This window comes from Falco biarmicus, chromosome Z (assembly GCF_023638135.1).
Source record: "Falco biarmicus isolate bFalBia1 chromosome Z, bFalBia1.pri, whole genome shotgun sequence".
Classification (NCBI taxonomy): Eukaryota; Metazoa; Chordata; class Aves; order Falconiformes; family Falconidae; genus Falco; species Falco biarmicus.
Genome location: NC_079311.1, coordinates 3897048 through 3915276, shown reverse-complemented (window position 1 = coordinate 3915276; position 18229 = coordinate 3897048).

The following is an 18229-nucleotide window of genomic DNA, read 5'->3' as shown; positions in this document are numbered from 1 at the left end:
CCCCAGGAGATGCTGTGGGAGATGGTGTCAGAGCCTTTACTAGGGTCCACACAGACGGCATCCATGGCCTTTCCCTCATCCACTGGGAGGGTTTCACCTTGTCATGGAAGGAGAGCAATTTCATCAAGCAGGACCTGCCTTTCATAAACCCGTGCTGACCAGACCTAGTCACCTGCTTTTCATTTAAGTGCTATATGATAGCATCCAAGATCATCTGTTCCATAACCTTCCCCAGCACTGAGGACAGACTGACAATTCCCAGAATCCTCCTTCCAGCCCTTCTTGTAGATGGGTGTTGCTCCTCTTTATTACTCAACAGTTTTACTTTCCCCATCTCTTTTGTCTTCTGGTGTAAGAAGCTTCTCTTATTGCTAGAGAAGACACATACTAAATTAAATAGCATTGCACTGCAGCTAAGAGCCCCCTTCTCCCTTTTTCTCTCCTTGTTCTGTGCCCCAGACTGGGTTATTTCTTAAGTTTCTCTCTGTAGGTTGGGAATCTAACGCCATGAATTGTCCAGAAGATTATATTCCTTAGTAAGAAGTGCCCCTGCTGACATAAGGGATATGAATTTCAAGGAGGTGCTATAAACTTGGTGAGACTGGAATAAAGGCAACATTAAAAGGAGAAATTGAATGTCAGTATTCATTTCCATGTATGCCTCAAAGCATCTAAATGCAGCTTGGGCAAGGGAACTTATTTCCTTTATCATAAATGTCTCCTCTTCCATTACTCTGTCTGTTTGGATTTTTTTCCTTTCATTAATATAAATAAATTGCTAATCCAGTGGGCAACAGCAATCTACTGTTGTTACATCAGTCATCAAACTCAGGAAAATTGGTTCCCTTAATTATGTGGCATAACCACCTGAAAAACAATCTGAAGGAAGTTTAGTTGTTATCTATTCCCATAGCTAAGCAATGTATTTCTTTCAGAGAGCACAACTGAAATCAGAAGCTCCTTGCACATGCTTATTCCTTAATGTTTTTTTTTTCCAGAATATTCTTTCCATCATTTCCCACTGACCTTCAGCTTGCTCGTAGGCTTGTGTGCACTGGCATGTAATGGATATTTTCCTCTCATATTCTCCACAGTGGTTATTTTTAGAATTAATTAAACCCTCTCAGATCAGGCTTTGTTGTGGCTTTGCAGAGAAGTTCCATGCTCAAGTGCTATTTAGGAAAAAATTTGCGAGAAGGAAGTACAAAGGGCTTTCAAATCACTATTATAATGCCTATGAAATGCACTTGGGGTGGTTCTGTGTTTCTGGTGGTTATTTATTGTCAGTGCCCTACAGTCCATGGGCCATTTGTTGCTGCTGGTGTAGTAAAGATGGGAAAAGTTTGTGAGCTGGATACTTGTGATAAACAGATTATAGCAAAGAGGAAGGTTAACTATTTAGATTGTTGGCCTGTTCAGCACTTAAATCTAGAACAAGACTCATGTAAAGAGAAAACCACATTCATATCTTCCTGGGTTTTCTTTACACCACTTAAAAAAGTTAATTACACTCAGAAGTGCCTGCAATTAACATTATATATAATTCTAGATTATTATAAACATTACATATCAACACCAACTGCAGCTGCTGTGCTGTTGTTTCCACTTAGCATAATTTTTAACTTTCGCTGCTATTTAAGACACCTTCAGTCCTTACCCATAGGATAGGTGTAAGTGAAGGTATCAGAACTGTTTGCTGCATGGTACCTGTTGACAATAAACAGTTTCTTAAAGAAAGCATTATCCAGTAACAATATATCTCACTGTACTTTATTATTCATTTTAAGCTGAAATCCCCATTATCTCAAAAGGGATATAATTTCATCTGTGAATGTTCAAAATAACAATAAGTGACTATGATTTTCAAAACATAAATCAAATTAGTTTACTGCTGTGGTGTCTATAGTAAATGGCACTGCTAAAAGAGAATTCTGTAGAAAGGAAGAAAAGGAAAATCTGCCCTGTCTTCTAGCTGTTTTCTGCAAACAGTGTATACAATATTCAGTGAAACTATATGAATTCAGTTATAGAGATTTCTTAGCTAACAGCATATTTTTAAAAACACCAGGGACAGCTAAAATGCAAATAAGCCTTCCCTTCAAATTTATGGAACTGTTTTTACTTTTCAAGAGCAAACCAAATTTCTTCTCTTGGAGTTAGAGGCATTTGGTTGTCTTTCAGGCAAAATGATTTGCCATCTGCTTCTTCGCCATTTCCTGCATTTCTTTTCAGTTTCCTTTTCAAACTTTTTCAGTAACAAGGGAAACAAACCATCAAAAATTAACATAAAATGAAATCAGTGCTTTTACTCTCTTGTGAATAGAAATTGTACATAAATAGCTGGAATGCCTAGGGAGAGATCTAACATTCATTGTAAAAATAAAAATGTTTTACAGAACAATGTACAGTATGAACAGGAGCCTGGACATTTTACTTTTTTGGCACTGCAAAGAAAGTAAGAGGAAGATTTCACTTTAAGAAACAGGAAAAAAAATCCTTTAGTTTTAATGGCATCAGAGTTATTTTGCTTCTTCAGTATTGGAGGATACTTCAGATCTTCAAATCAATTCAAATCAGCCTTAAAATAAAACAAAAAACCACTCCTCACCCACCCACTTTATTCTGTATTTAATGCACCCTGTGATTCCAGCACTTTACCACTGACAAGTGTAATTTTCACCATGAGCAGGAATGATAGTGGGGCTATCTATGCTCTCAGTCAGGCAAGAAAGTAATTTGTTACTCAGTCCCTGAAAATTATGAGATGGCAATCAACTCTTATCTATGTCTAGGGCAAAGACTCCACCACTAGCTAAGCAAGAAAATACAAGACATTAATTTAATGAAATTAGTTGATAGAGAAATTTGAGCCTGTTGATTTGTACTAAAAGCATGACATGGGTAAGTGGGGAGAAATCATCTGGTTTGGTTGTGAGTTTTCTTGTGGAGAATAACTTCAGTGGCAGGAACAGAAGGCTGTGGAGGAGAAATATTATATTGAAATTAAAATTTTGGCAAAACTAATAAAAAGTAAATGTGGGGCTCGTGGTCTCAAAGATCATCTAATTGTCATAGGACAAAAAGAGGATTTATGCAGGAGAGACACTATGCATTTTCCATCTGATACTTCAGCTGGCAGCTGAACTACTAGTTGCTGAGTAAACACTGCTATTGCCATCACCTTCACTCCATCCTTGCTTTTACTACATATTTATGCGACAAAATCTGTCATCTTGTTACTGAAAATAGTTCTCATGTCAAAGGCAAAATGACTTACCATAATACACAAATCTTTTTTGGATGTTTTGAGCCCCTGGAAATGAAAGTTCCTGGTAAAATACACTCTAATGTTGCTAAAGCAAAGTAACATAATTGGGGAAAAAAATCTATTGATAAGCAGTTCTTTATTCATAACATCTCTGGGATCCTACTGATGATAATATTCAAAGTAAATATTGAATGGAGACTTCAAGCTTTATGTTTACAAGTTTACTTTTCTTCAGATCTGAGGTCTATCATCACGCTGACACAAGCATTAGTGATGGTCCAAATGGCGCTGGTTTTTAATCCTCATCTGTTAACTGCTAAATACAATGCAGACCCAAAAAAGTAAGAAAAGAAGAATTGAAATTTGGTGTAAGGCATTATTTTGGTATATAGGAAAAATATAGCCAAGTAGAAAACACACTGATGTAGTTGCTATATGTACTTTTGGGGATTTTTTAAGAAGAAAGGTTTCTTTAGATAGAGCAGTGTTTAATCTTAACATATATACTTATCAGCAAGGAAACATATTTATGAAGAAACATAGACATCAAGTAACTTAGTTAATATAGAAACGTCTGTAATAGTAGAATAAAGAACAAGAAATGAAAGTGTTATGCAGAATGATCAGTGTTGTAGAAACATGGGCCTCAAACCATGGCTTAGAAATAGAAAAGATGACAAAACACAGCACTATCTCTGTATGGGTAGTTCTATTTTAACACCAATTTTGGGTCAAGCGTGTAATTCCCTTATGGTTTTGTTGACCATCCATGGTCAACCTGCTGTGGGTACTGTGTTCACAAGGAAAAATATTTAGATGAAATCACTCCAGAAGACAGACTTTGACAAAATCTAATGCATCCTATGTACTCAGATTACAGATTATGACATCAGATTAGAGCTAGTCCAAAGTGAAGTTTCCAAAGTGTGTATAGTTTAAATGCTAAATGCCCAAATCAGCTGTTCTGCTTTTTATATTTGCTCATGTTGCACTGAATTACTTGCTAATGTAGACAGTAATTGTATCTAGTCTGAAAGAGATGAGACACAAGTTTGTTGAATACATTTCAGTGAAAGATGACAGAAAAGAAGAGGGAAAATGTGGTATAGGGCTTTGCTCTTATGATTGCTGCCTAGGAAGAAAAAGATGTATGAGATACTTCAGCAACTACTGGAAATGTCCAGGAATAAGTTTAGTAATAATGGATGTGTCCTGCAAATTACCAGATTATCAGCTCTATACTGGAAAATAAAACAACCCTCAAAAATATTAGGCAACACATCTATATGGAGACAACTTTGTATTTCAGATGCTGGGGGAATGTAATTAAGGAGTAGGTACATAGCAGGATGCAGCTGATTGAGAATGTGAAAGATTAAAGGTAATTTGTGTGAAAATGATCATTAAATGTAAGCACTCATTTATTCTCAGGAATGGTGTTTATAATTATAGTAGAATACAGATTATAGGTTTTGGAAAAATGGAATTCAATACAGCCAAGGAATTAGTAGGAAAAATATCACAAGAAAATAGTGAAAATATAATATTTCAGATGAGGTGAAAACTACTGGGATTATGCACAACTGCAAAACTTCACTGTACAACTGCAAATTAAGAAGCATAATGAATAGACATCCTGGCTGCATCATGTCACTTTAGCAAGAGATAATGTAGAACAGTAACACTTTTTTTAGCACAAACTGTGAAAGGATTGCCTAAGTGTGTAAAGATTAAAAAAAAACACAAACAACAAAACAACAAACCCCACCAACAAAACCCAGCTAAGATGCAAAACAAATTCTAAGTAAAAAGGACATTAAATAATAAAAAAAATTTGTTCATAAATATATTAAGAATTACACTGGCACTTTTTTATAACCTCCCGAACACTTTGGATTTGTGTAAATTGTGAATAATTTTCCCACGTTTAACTGCTAACATTTGCAACAATATATTTTTTTTTGTAATAAGACTTTTCAACTACATTAGCTGTGTGTTTAGAGAGGTTTTATTTACAACATGCTCTCTTTCTTTAAATCTCATGAGGGACTGAAACAAAATTCAAATAACCTTACAGTTGATACATTCCCTTTATAATAGATTAAATGACCTTTTCAAAGAAAGAAATTAAATTGGTTTGGTAGTCTATGCTATGGAGAAATCCATGTTCTAATCCGCAAATTGTTTACATATTGATTGTTTAGTAATTTGTTCAGATATCTCTCTGGATATTAAAGTTAGGACAGCTTGTCCTCTTTTTAGTCACAATTTGAAGATAAATAGTATCTATGCCCTTTTTTAATCCTCTAGGCTCTCATTCATTCCCCATTATTTCTCATGTCTGATCATCAATAATTCAGAAACTGTATAAAAATAAATATCACCAGATCCTCTGACCTGTATGTATTTCATCTATCCACATATTCCTTGGATATTCTGATAAAAAAATAAAATGAATAAAGATTTTAGCAATAGTTCTTCTTATGGTGACAGCAGCTAAAAAGGTCATGGATACACTTAGAATTTTTCAGTATTCTCATTGCTTTGTCTCCTTTCTCCATCCACTGCACCAGTGTTTTCCTTTACCTTTCTTAATTGCTTCTGTTGTTACCAAGTATCTTCCCTTGATATTCTATGCCTTCTGCTAGTTTCATCATGGGCTTTCCGATTAAACCTAATGTGACTGTGCTGTAATATTAGGCTTCTTTCCTCATATTTTTCTGATCCCTTTCAGATTTTAGAGCTGTTAATGCGTTGGTGGTATAGCCCAATTTGTTTCTTACTATATGGCTTTATCATCATTCCTTACCTTCAATGATATCATCCACTTTCACGACTGTATTCCAGGCTCAAAAACTTCCAACTTCTCTGTATATAGAATACTACTTAAAGGATTTTTTGGCAGTTTATTTTTTCTTACAATGGATCTGCTTTTCTGCTCTCAGTGGATTTCAGTGCAGGCATCCCCTTCCGAATATTATCCCTTCCTTTCTCTTTTACCCCAGTTGTATATCAAGACACTCCTCTGACTGGATTACTGAATCACTGTGCTCATACCTTTCTTCACCAGATGGCTCAACTATAGCAGTCACTATCCCCTAGTCAGGAAAACTGAAATCCTTTTCTTTATAATTACAGATATGCTATTACTTGTGTTTATTGCCACTTGAGTCCTTACCTTCATTCAGTAAGGCTGATGGGAACAACACTTAAGCATCGTGAACCTTTACCTTCATTCCCCCCCAAAATCAGTTGAAATTTGAAATTATACTTTCTTCTAAATGTTTTTCCAAAATGAGGTACAAGATATAATTTCTAAATGAGCTTGCACAGCCTGAGCACAATAGAGTGTATTTTAGGGCTACGCAAGCAGAACGCCAAGATGTGAGATCTCAGTAATAGATAGGTGGTTCTCTTCAGTTTGGACGAGAATTTCCAGTTACATCCTTTAAATGTCATCTTCTCTGGACCAACGACCATGAAACTTGTATACTGTCTGAATAAACATCACGTCACATGTACCCAAGTGGTACATCTGTATTTTATTCTTCCTCTTTTATCTTAACTCCTTTTGTTGCATTTCTTTTCTAAATGAGCCAGTAGCTGAGACATACTTTTCCCTTTGTTGTTAGCCTAACTATGCATTGTAGCATGGCTGGAAGTAGGAAGGGGAATTTCAAACGCTACAGTGAATCCTGGAATTAGTGTCCTTTTTATAATCATAGGATAACTTGAAAGAAGCCATACGAATTACATTCTGAACTATGTGCACTGAATTTTTACCCTCTAGGAAAACATATACCTTATCGCTTAATGATCTGTTGTTCTCAAAGATGAATATTTAGAGCTTCTTATCTGTCAGAAGCTGATATCAACATTCATCTGATGCAGGAAATTCATTCCAGTCTGGACCTACGATGTCACATAGCTGTTTTCAGGAAAGTGTCAATACTTAAAGTGCTTAATAAAACCAGCATTGTAAGTGTACATAAACTGCATGATGACTTTTGCCCTATTTATGCTCATGGCAGAATACAGTGAAGAAATATGAGTTTGTCTTCCAGGAGTGATACTCAGCATTAGCAATTGCTAGGTCCAATTTTTTTTTTTTTTTTTTCCTCAGGAAACTGAATGTGGTGATATAATGCATGCAAATTATACCCCCAAACCATTTTGACTGGTTCCCTTGCTTCTCCAATAAAAATCTGCCAAAGAAAGACTAACTTTGAATGTGACTTGGTAAAACAGGCAATTACATTCAATTTACATTAAGAATTGAATGTGTAGGAGTATGATAAGAAGATTTAATGACCTACAGCATATAATTAAAAGGAGAAAAATAAAGGAACATCTCTACATGCTATCTCTTTATTCTGAAAGGTTGTTATTCAAGAGCGCTTAATTCTGTCCAATGCCACTTACCAAGATAAATGTTTTTTATCTTCGTATTCAAATCAACCAGCTTTTTCAGGCACGCAGAGAACAGCTCTTAACTTCTTATTCCTGGTGCCTTTGCCTACAAACTGCATGTTCCACAGCTGCCTGCAGCTTCATTTAAGACAAAAACTTATTTGACTTCACCACTTGTAAAAAGGATTTTAAGGGTATTTTTGCCTCTGCAGCTGTGTGAAACACAATTACTATTTTTTAAATTATTTTATTTTGTTTTATTTAAGAAAGAAGTCAGTGGAGAGACCCAGGTGCTGAAACATTTTTTGTTGCTCTGGAGTATCTTAGTAGAATCACAGAATCATTTACGTTGGAAAAGACCTTTGAGATCATCAGGTCCAACCTATAACCCAGCACTGCCAAGTCCACCACTAAACCATGTCCATAAGCACCGTGTCTACACAGGCTTTTAAAGACCCCCAGGGATGGTGACTCCAGCACCTCCCCGGGCAGCCTGTTCCAGGGCTGCAACACCCTTTCTCTTAAGAGGTTTTCCCCAATACCCAGTCTAAACGTCCCCTGCTTAATGTTTCCTCTCGCCCTGTCACTTGTTCTCCGGGAGCAGCGCCCGACCCCCGCTGCCCGCAGCCCCTGCCAGGCAGCTGTAGGGAGCGACCAGGCCCCCCCTGAGCCCCCTCCTGCCCAGGCTGCCCCCCCCAGCCCCCCAGCCGCCCCCCCAGGCCTGGTGCCCCAGCCCCTGCCCCAGCCCCCTGCCCGTCCCTGGACACGCTCCAGCCCCTCTGCGTCCCTCCTGCAGCGAGGGGCCCAGCCCTGAGCCCAGGGCCCGAGGGGCGGCCGCACCAGTGCCCCGCGCAGGGGGACGGGCACTGCCTGGCCCTGCTGGCCACGCTGCTGCTGACACCGGCCAGGGCGCTGCTGGCCGCCTTGGCCACCTGGGCACGCCGGGGGCTCACGCCCAGCCGGCTGCTGCCCAGCCCCCCCAGGCCCTTTTCCCCCGGCCCTTCCCAGCCCCCTGGCCCAGGCCTGCAGCGCTGCCTGGGGCTGCTGTGACCCAGGGGCAGGGCCCGGCACTCGGCCTCCTCGGGCCTCCTACCGGGGGCCTCGGCCCCTGGGCCCGGCCTGCCCAGCCCCCCCTGCAGAGCCCCCTGCCCCCCGCAGGGCAGCACTGCCCCCAGCCCGGTGCCACCGGCACACGGACCGGGGGGCGCTCGGTCCCCTCGCCCAGCCCGTCGGCACAGACATTACCCAGGGCCGGCCCCAGCACGGAGCCCTGGGGACACCCCCTGTGCCCGGCGCCAGCGGGAGGGGGCTCCAGCCACCGCCGCCCCCTGCGCCCGGCCGCCCCCAGCCCCTCACCCAGCGCAGGGAACCCCTGGAGACTTGGCTTTGAGAAGAAGTTTTTTTCAGAAAGTTATTTTCTTTTTGAGTTTTGTAGTGCTTGAAGTTAGTAGACAACATTAATGTAATACTAAGGAAATCCTTATAAAAATCTGAACGGTTGGGTGTTTTCTTGAGTCTGACTGGGCCTGAGAATCTTGCACAGCAGCAAATCTGCTAATGGGTGAAGTTGGGTGCAAAGTCAGAGGGATGGCTGGTTCTAGTACTGCAATAGAGAAAGGAGAAAAGCAGACATCACTTTACTCTGAATCATTTCTTCCTCTGTTTTCCAATAGAAAGAAGAAAATGGAAAGGACCAAGATATGAAACTGGAAAGTTTTCTTTCTTCCTGTACTACAGTTCTAGCTAACCTGAGGATAATTCCATTCTGAGTTTTGAGGGTTTTTTTCATTCTGTCCTGAAAAAAATTAATCTTGTTCAAACACCTGATGAAATTACAGTTGTCAGAGGAAAAGTGTCATCATGTATATGATCCCATAGCTTTACAGGTATAGATTGCTTGTAAAATTAAAGTAACTGTACTAATTAAGAGTGACTTACAGAGATGCTGCAGAAGCAGGTAATATTCTGTTTCTGAAGAATGGCATCTACTTCAAACTTATGTCTCCCAAAAATGTAGTTCTGTTTTCTTCTGAATTTTTTTTCTTTCTCTTTTTTTCCTCACTCGATGCAGAAGGCGATAATTCGTGGCATTGTTTTTGCTGTTATTTGTATAAGCATTTGATGATCTACAAGCACCGGAATTACTGAATTAAGTTGCATGATAGAGATCTGTCTTTTACTGTTATCCATTGCAATCTCTTAGGCTACTTAATTTTCTTGGATATTCTTTGATTCAGCCTCTAATTTCTTTGTCAGTTCCATTCCTTCTGTTCTCTTTCTGACATTTTCTGCTGGGTAGTGCTCTATCAGATACAGTGTTTTCTGTTTGTCCGCATCAGGTATAGTAGGTAAATGAAAATTTTTCTCTGACTTCTAGGAATGGGCTTCCAACTCTCTGTATGTACCTATTGTCATCTGAGGCTTGTCCTCAGCTTCATAGCCATTACTGTGATGAATCTGGTAATACTTCTTGCCTTCTGTTAATGATAAAATTCCAGTTAATCCAAAACTCCCTAAAACTGCTCTGATTTAAAATGTCATAGTCCTAATCTGTCATCTGTATACTTCTGTTCCTAAATCATGCAGACATAAATTTCTCACTCCGTGCCACTTTAACCTGAACGCTTGGTAACAGGACTTGTAAGTTTTCAGGATTTACCTACTTTTTGCTATTCCATTACATGTGAATCCACCAGGTTACCCAGTATTTGATTATAATAACAAAGTTGCCCACACATAAACCACTAGAGAACATGTCTAGGATACTGAGTATATTTTTCATTCTACAAATTAAAATCTTTTACTTCATGTGTCTTACCTCCTTATTATTAGCCTTTTACTTATTTGAAGAGTGGCTGTTATCCTGGATGTGAACTAGCTCTGAATGGTATGATCTATCACTATAAATTCCTGCTGTCAGTCCTCTGCCAGGGTTTACATGTCCTATGAATGTTATCAAATATTCCAGATACTGGAATAAGAGAATGTCCAACTTCCACCCCATCAAGGAATTAAAATAAAAAAAAAATACTTAATGCAATAACTTATCTTTAATTGTCTTTGATGTACAGCTTCAGGAAGTTTAATGGGAGAGTATTTGTGATTCAATTTCAGTATTCTATTGTTATTCAAATTTGGTTTGATTTTTAGAGAAGATACACAAAAGTGTACTCAGGCAAAAATAAGAAAAATAAATTAATCTGGTTACCACATGATTTCTTTGCAGGTAATTTTCTTCTTTGTATTATTGTTTCTTAAAACTCCGCTCTGTTATGTACTACAGAAGACCTGTAACAAATATGCCAATCACCTTACTTTAGATTTAGTGTAATATTATACAGAAATGTATGTTTCATACAAAAAATGTTGAGACTTTTATTTCATTTTTACTTTATTTGCTCTGGTTGAATTATTTGGTGTTTTTACTGTGGACACACTGAACAGATTTTGTAGCCTAAAAATTTGTGAAAAGAGGATTTTTGAATTGAACAATAAGGAACATCTGTAGACAGAAAATTGATAACTCACTTCTTACATGTAATCACATAATGAATTTCAGTGTAGCTTTTAGGGAAACCCAGATACAGAAATCAATGTACCATGGGTGATTTTTTACCTTTACTGGCAGAATTCAGAATGTGCTGAATTTGCTGGACAGCCCACAAAAGTCCTCCAGTTGCCACATTTTGTCCTCCTTCTTCCTACTGACACTACAGAATTGTCATTGCCATACTGCTCAGGTTTGTTTAGCATTTCTCTTGGGATTTGATTCTCCCTTCAAGGTTTCCACTCTGCTGCTTGTCTCACTCCTCACACAAATATGCTCCATAACAAAAAATCTGCTTAACTAGTGTTGGATTCATTCATCCATTTCCAAGGACAAGATAATCCAAATGCCATAACATATTTTGGATAGGATTTGAGGGTCTGGGCTGCTGATCATTACTCAGCCTCGTTTCCCCAGATTGTCCTGGAAATTCCCACGGGTACTGCACATGATAACTTTTCCCAAATTTCCCATGGAAAATAAGGAATCTGACCTAGGAAATGCTAAATAGTTTGCAATTTTTCAAAGTCTCAGTTTGGTTAATTTAGGACTCTGCTGTTGTAGGCTCACATATCAAATCTATTAAATTCTTACAGTAACAGTTAGAAGGAGATGGAAGTGACACTGAGATAACTTGTCTATTCTTTTATTTAAGTACACTGAGAATGTGAATGTAGGTTGGAAGGTAACTGTAAGTTTGGTAGATGTTACAACCAGAAATGATTTTGTATAATTGGTAAAAACTTACGTCTATTTTTTCAATCTTAAAATCTTTAAATGCTTTAAAATTTATTATGGTATTTGCTGGCTCCACGCACAAGCTGGACAATAAAAATGAGACCAAAACAGCCTAAGCTAGTAGAGATGGTATAGAATATTGTTCTTAATTATTAGTATTGCTTTATCTGAAACAAGCCTCTTAAAGAGTCAGAGCCTTGAAAGGCTAATATATTTCTGATAGTGCAAAAGACAGTAGAGTGAATGAGGTCAACTTCCACAGTAATAGCTGGTCATGGTTAACAGTAATGTTTACATTATAGACTTTTCAGGAAGAATATTCCCATCTGTTTTACATTATGTACATTAACACAACCAGGAAGATAGGAAACAGAGAAGAAATAGTGGTGTCTGTGAATGAAACTCCAATAAAATCTTGTTTTCCTCAAGACATAGCTTTGGACACTTTCCAATTGGAATACAAACATAATACCTAAACCTGCTTTATTAAGCAATAAAATTAAAGACTAATCATTTTCCTGAAGTCACATATCATATGGAAGTATTATTTTTAAATACTATTTTTTACCTCATAAACTCAATAGATCTGTCTGCTATATAAAACTACATTTCTGACAACAGATTTTAGTGCATGATGTTCATCTTGAGAGTAAGAGTTCTTATTCAGCTGGTATTACTAAACTTTATTCTTACTATCAGTAAATGAATGTCTGAGCTTAGTAGCACCATTTGTTTCCTAGACTATTGGATTTCTGTTTAATGCAATACTACATAATTTTCATGACAGTGTGAAAGTGGGGGAAAATATGGAAAACAAGCACCTGAACTTAATAAAAATAACCCTTAAAAAGTACTGGAACAAAATACATTAATGGTACCCATTCTTGGCAAACTCAGCTTTTTAAAGACATGTGGGATTGTACAGCATTTCTAGCAGCTGTGTGTTCTTTCTTTACCAGATTTTTGTCTCCTGCACATTTTTGTATTTAATCAGATTGTAATGTATCCCCAGTGATTACTGAAGTATTTTTTGTGAGGTATTTCTGTGTTTATACATTGAAAGTACTGAATTAGCTAGAGTTATTTTTGTGAGTTTAATTATTGGAATACATTCAACTCTTGTTTATAGCTAAGTAAAATGAAATTACATAGTTTTTTGAAAGTTGTGCTAAATATTGACCATATCGCTTTTTCAGCTGGTAAAATACAGTTTAGTGACAAGCAGTAGGATTTATTTTCACTGGATACAAATACTGGGATACAACAGCGAAAACCAGAAATACTACTCAGGCTGAAACTGGTGTGCAGAAAAGCCATCATTTAATTACACTTAAAGCACCGAATCATGGCTTAAAAGGCATAAAAGTAAAGCATTGTTTTCTATCTAAAGTAGGGTTTTGAAGCTACTCAGCACCCAGAACTGTACTGTAAGAGGTACAATAATTTGAGCCACAGCCACCATAAATAGCCCGGCGTTGCTCATGAGCTGGGAAACCCCATATAGGCTATACATCTGACAGGCAGAGAGCTTTGCCTGTTGAGGCTGTTGAAAATGAGATGGGACTGGAAAGGACTGGTCAGGAGATAAGACAGATGATGTCAATACATCATTGATTGTAAATGCAAGATGTGAAATAAGCTTTAGCTTTGGTCTTACATGGGGACAGAGTAAAGCTGAACCCAATTAACTGAATTCCATCTTAAATTTCCCTATCTAAATAGAGCAGGGAAAAGTATGACTTGGGGCTACCCATACTGGAAATGTTTCTTTGGTATTAAGTGTATGAAAGTAGCAGCTACATGTGTGCATATGAGTAGATAATTACTTGAAGTGTCAACGCTTAATTTAGTCATTTCTAAGAACAAATCTGCTGATATGTGGATGAGTAACAAAACCAGAATCTAGCTTTTTGAGTTGTGATGGCATTAGGAACTATCAACAAGTAAAAAACACAAGACATGTTTTATTCTTGTGCAGAGTTAAAAAAAAAAAAAATGCTTGAAAATGCAATGGTAGTATGCTAGCTCTTCTAAAAACATAGGCGAGATTACAAGAACAGATAACTGTTTCTCTCAAAAGCCTCAGAGAGAATTCCATACAAATACAGGGTTTTTGTAGATTTCTATAAAAGGTAGAATTGGTAAATGTGGGAAAAGAAGTTGCATATCTAAAGCAGATCCTTCCAGTGTTCTCAGTATCATTTTAATAAACTCAACCATAAAATGTGTATTTTCATTGTCTCTGCAATAAAGGAGAGTTCTCTGCAGGTTTTAAAAAATATATGAGGCTTGTTTTCCTCCTGAGTTATTACGGCTTGAAGTGAGTATTATACCAGTGATCAGCTACAGTGGTGACTTGGTGCCTGGGAACACTGGGAATGCAATACAGGTTTTTCTCCTGATGCCTTGGGAGCTGAAAGTGCTTCAGAAGTGGTAGCAAAGGTTATGAACAGGTCTGGGGGGTTGTTTCTTTGTTTTCCCCATTAAATGGGTTGTGGAGGAAGAAGGAAGGAGAGGCATCTTTTGCATTGCTAATATATCTATTTCCTTTTCAGAAACTGCAAAAGAGGTGGACTCCTAAACAGACAAATACACAGTGTGGATCCTAGATTATGTGGCTGAAGCTATTTGACCCATCCCTGGAAACATTCAAGGTCAAGTTGGAAAGGGATCTGAGCAGCCTGACGTAATGAAGATGCCCCTGCTCACTTCAGTGGTGGTTGGGCTAGATGACCTTTAAAGGTCCATTTCAACCCAAACTATTCTATGATTCTATAATTTTATAATTCTATTAGCACCAGGGAAGCAGATCCCAGAGACAGTCTTCCCAGGTCAGGACTGCAGGAAAGCATCCATAGATGTTGCCCATTCCATGGCAAAGTTGTTGATAAAAGTCCTGAAATACAGGTCTCAGCCTCCAAACTGCTGATACTTTTTAGTTTCAGTGCCTAGTTCGCTTGCATGATTCCCCATGCTTCTGTGACACAAATTTCCAGGCAAGTAGTTCAGAGTAATACCTATTTGTAGCACTGTCTTTATTTCCTCTGGTTGTGAAGTGTCTGATTATTTTTTTTTTCTTTAAAGGTTAACCTTGGCATCTGAAGCCCTGGGGAATATGTTTGCAGACATGCCCCATCCACAGGTGCAGTAGCCAGCTCTGTGCTCTGTCTGTCTGATGGTCTGGGGAGATTGTGCATTGCACACTTTTGCCCTGTACGCTGCTTTTAGCTGTTTTTGTTTGATCTGTGCTGTGCTGCACCTGGCACAATGGGACTAACCTGGTGCCTGGGCATTCAGACCATCCCCTCAAAATAAATAATAAGAGGTAATAATAGTTATTATAACTATACTTTAGGGTGACAAGGAATAAAAAACTCCTTGATTACTTGATCAAGCAATTGCTTGACTTCTGATAAAGCCTGCATTTTTTTTTTAAAGTCTATGTTTTCACCAGGCTTTTCACTCACAGCATTAAAAAGTTGTTCTGAAAAGAGAAATGTTTCTAGGAAAAGGGTACATTTACTTTGTTCAGGTGAAATCTGTTTCTGAGCTTCTTCTGACTCTGAGCAACTCTTAAGAATAAATGAAGCTGATGTATATCCCTGTAACCAGCAGGGTAAATTCAAGTTCAAGCAAAGCTGAGAAATAGGGTTAGTGCACTTTAATGGCTATGTCCCAAAAGGTGAAATCTGGTTTTCCAAAAATTATTTGTCATTTTGATGTCAGGATGCTGGAAAGGTGAAGTTACAAGCACATTTTCTTTCAGGTTCTGGCAGTTCATTCAAGGGACTGGGAGTCAGGGTGTGAGCACAGTGAAAATTCAGTAGGAATGTGGGTACCCAGGGTCAGAGAAGAGAGACCAAAGCGTATGTCTAATGAAAAAATGGTCACCCTGTGGGGAGCTCCAAGCTGGTGAAGGAATTCTGGTGGTGTGTGTAGCAGTGTCCTTGGAGAAGCTCAGTTCTGCAATTGGAAAGAGAAGGAACTGAAAAGGCCAAGAACTGAAAAAAAATGATGACATGTATCTTGCTCCCACTGTTTAAATATGAATAAACTAAAGCACTGGTCTGCCTGTGTGGGTCCATTAAAAATATGGAGCTAGAAAGCCTTATCAAAAATTCAATGCATTGTGAACCAAGTAATGATAAACTTGTTACTGGTAAAGTGTGATTAATTAATTTAAATGCAGTCACCTAAGTGGTAGATACTGAAGTATGACAGACCCTACCTGGAGGGCTTTTTAAAAAACATTAGATGACTTGAAAAATAATGTACACCTCATGAATGTACATGACCTTTAGAGGTGTGTAAAAGCTGAACAAATCTAAAGGTTTCATTACAATTAGTCATGTGGAGCGTTCACATACTTAGCTTTTTAGGAGAACAGAGCTACACATTTATTCAATAGAATACAGATTAAAAAAAAATATGTACAAATGTGGCTGTTCAGCTTCTGTAAATTTACAAAGCTGAAGGCTTGTCTCATTTATTATTTATTTACAAAATTTCCTAGAGATCATAGTTAGGATTAGTTTATTATCCATTAGAAATACAGTCTAATCCTTAACAATTTTCACCTTTTCAATAGTCCATAGAAGATACACTTACATTGGTCACAGAGAGTTTAGACACAGGGTCTCCAGAGTGCTTTGGTGGCTGTTAAGGTAGGGACCATATTTAGTTGTGGAAAAGTATGATATCTAGGAAGTCCATAGATATTTTTCATGTTAGAATGACTGATAAGTGCATTATTGTTCTAAAGAAACTCAAGATATTTAAGGCTGCTTTTAGCATTATCTCATGCAATAACAGCACTGTGTTCCAACTGAAGCCCAAAGGGTTCTGTCAATTGCAAATCGTGATCAGAAACTGAGTTCAGACCTCAGCCCTTCTCTGCTAAATTCTCTTGATTGTTCTACAGAAGTGCACTCTGTATTTTTTCTTTCATAATTTGATGTATTTTTCTGTATTGTCTTTTTCAAGAATGGAATGTCTCTCTCTCCCATTCATCAAGTTACTCTAATGAACAGTTTGTCTGAAAACCTGTTTGTTCATGGGACAAAAAAAATAAAGATTGCTTGAAAAAATTTTTAAAAGGCAGTTAGTTTGATCAATCTCTTCTTTATTGTCCAAAAAAGCAAGAGGAAAATAGTGAGCCCAACAGTGTCAGTGTCAGCCAGTTTTGACAGGTAGTTGTACTGAAATTATCAGTAGTTTCCAGTGACTTCAATTGGAACTGAAGAAAAACCTCAGTCCCGGTTTACTGCTTCCTCTTGTGTTTCATCAGCCATTCAGGCACTAATACCTTTAGGTCAGGGACAGCATTTGTGTGACCTGTGCTTTGACACACAGAGAAAAAAACAAAACAATCTTCATAACATTAGAAAGTAGTAACCAGTAAAAGCCAATTTTGCCCATTAAGAACAGTGAATGAGTGAAGATAAATGAGGTGTAATGCATAGCTTTGAAGCATAAAAAAATGTTGTAATGCTCACATTTAATTATAATTTATCTGCATTCATTTCTCTTTAGATACCTGACAAGCCACTTTTTCATTTTTCTAACACTTGCTACAATATTTAGCTTTTTATTTCCTGTAATAATTTCATCACTTCACTTCAAAAGCACATCTATTCCTTCTGGACTTAAGACAAATGTGTTTGTTGACTTTCAAGCTGTTAAAATTAGCCACAGTAGTGGATTAATACTCATTTGTATGGATGGAATATCCATTCCATCTATGTGCTTCTAAGCATGCACAGTCTAAGATACCATCTGACTTTTATGTAAATAAATATGCCTCCTGCCTGTAGAGCTTCATGGCAATTACAGACCTTTTGAACTTTGTGAAGTTTTTCTAATGCAGCAGCACAACATAAAATCCTAAAGTAACTAGTTGCTGGTTTGAGGTTTGTTTTTTTGTGTTCGGTTTTGTTTGGTGTTTTTTTGTTTGGTTTTGTTTGGGTTTTTTTTTTTTTTTTTGGGTGGTGGTGGTGTTTAGGTGGGTTTTTTTCCTTCCTCCTTCTCTAATACCCTCTAATATAGGTAGGAATTTTTAAAATATTTATTGGAATTTTTTTTTTCAGCACAGACTGGGTTCAGGTTTATTCTCCAACACTTGTCAGAGACACCCCTAGAAATCCTTCAAAAGCTCTGGTTTGCTAAAAGTTTAGGGTTTTTTTCTCCTCATCTTTTCCTTTCTGATGCTGGCATGTAAGTCTTTCACAAGGCCTTGTTTTGTTGTTGGTTTTTTTTCTTCTTCTTGC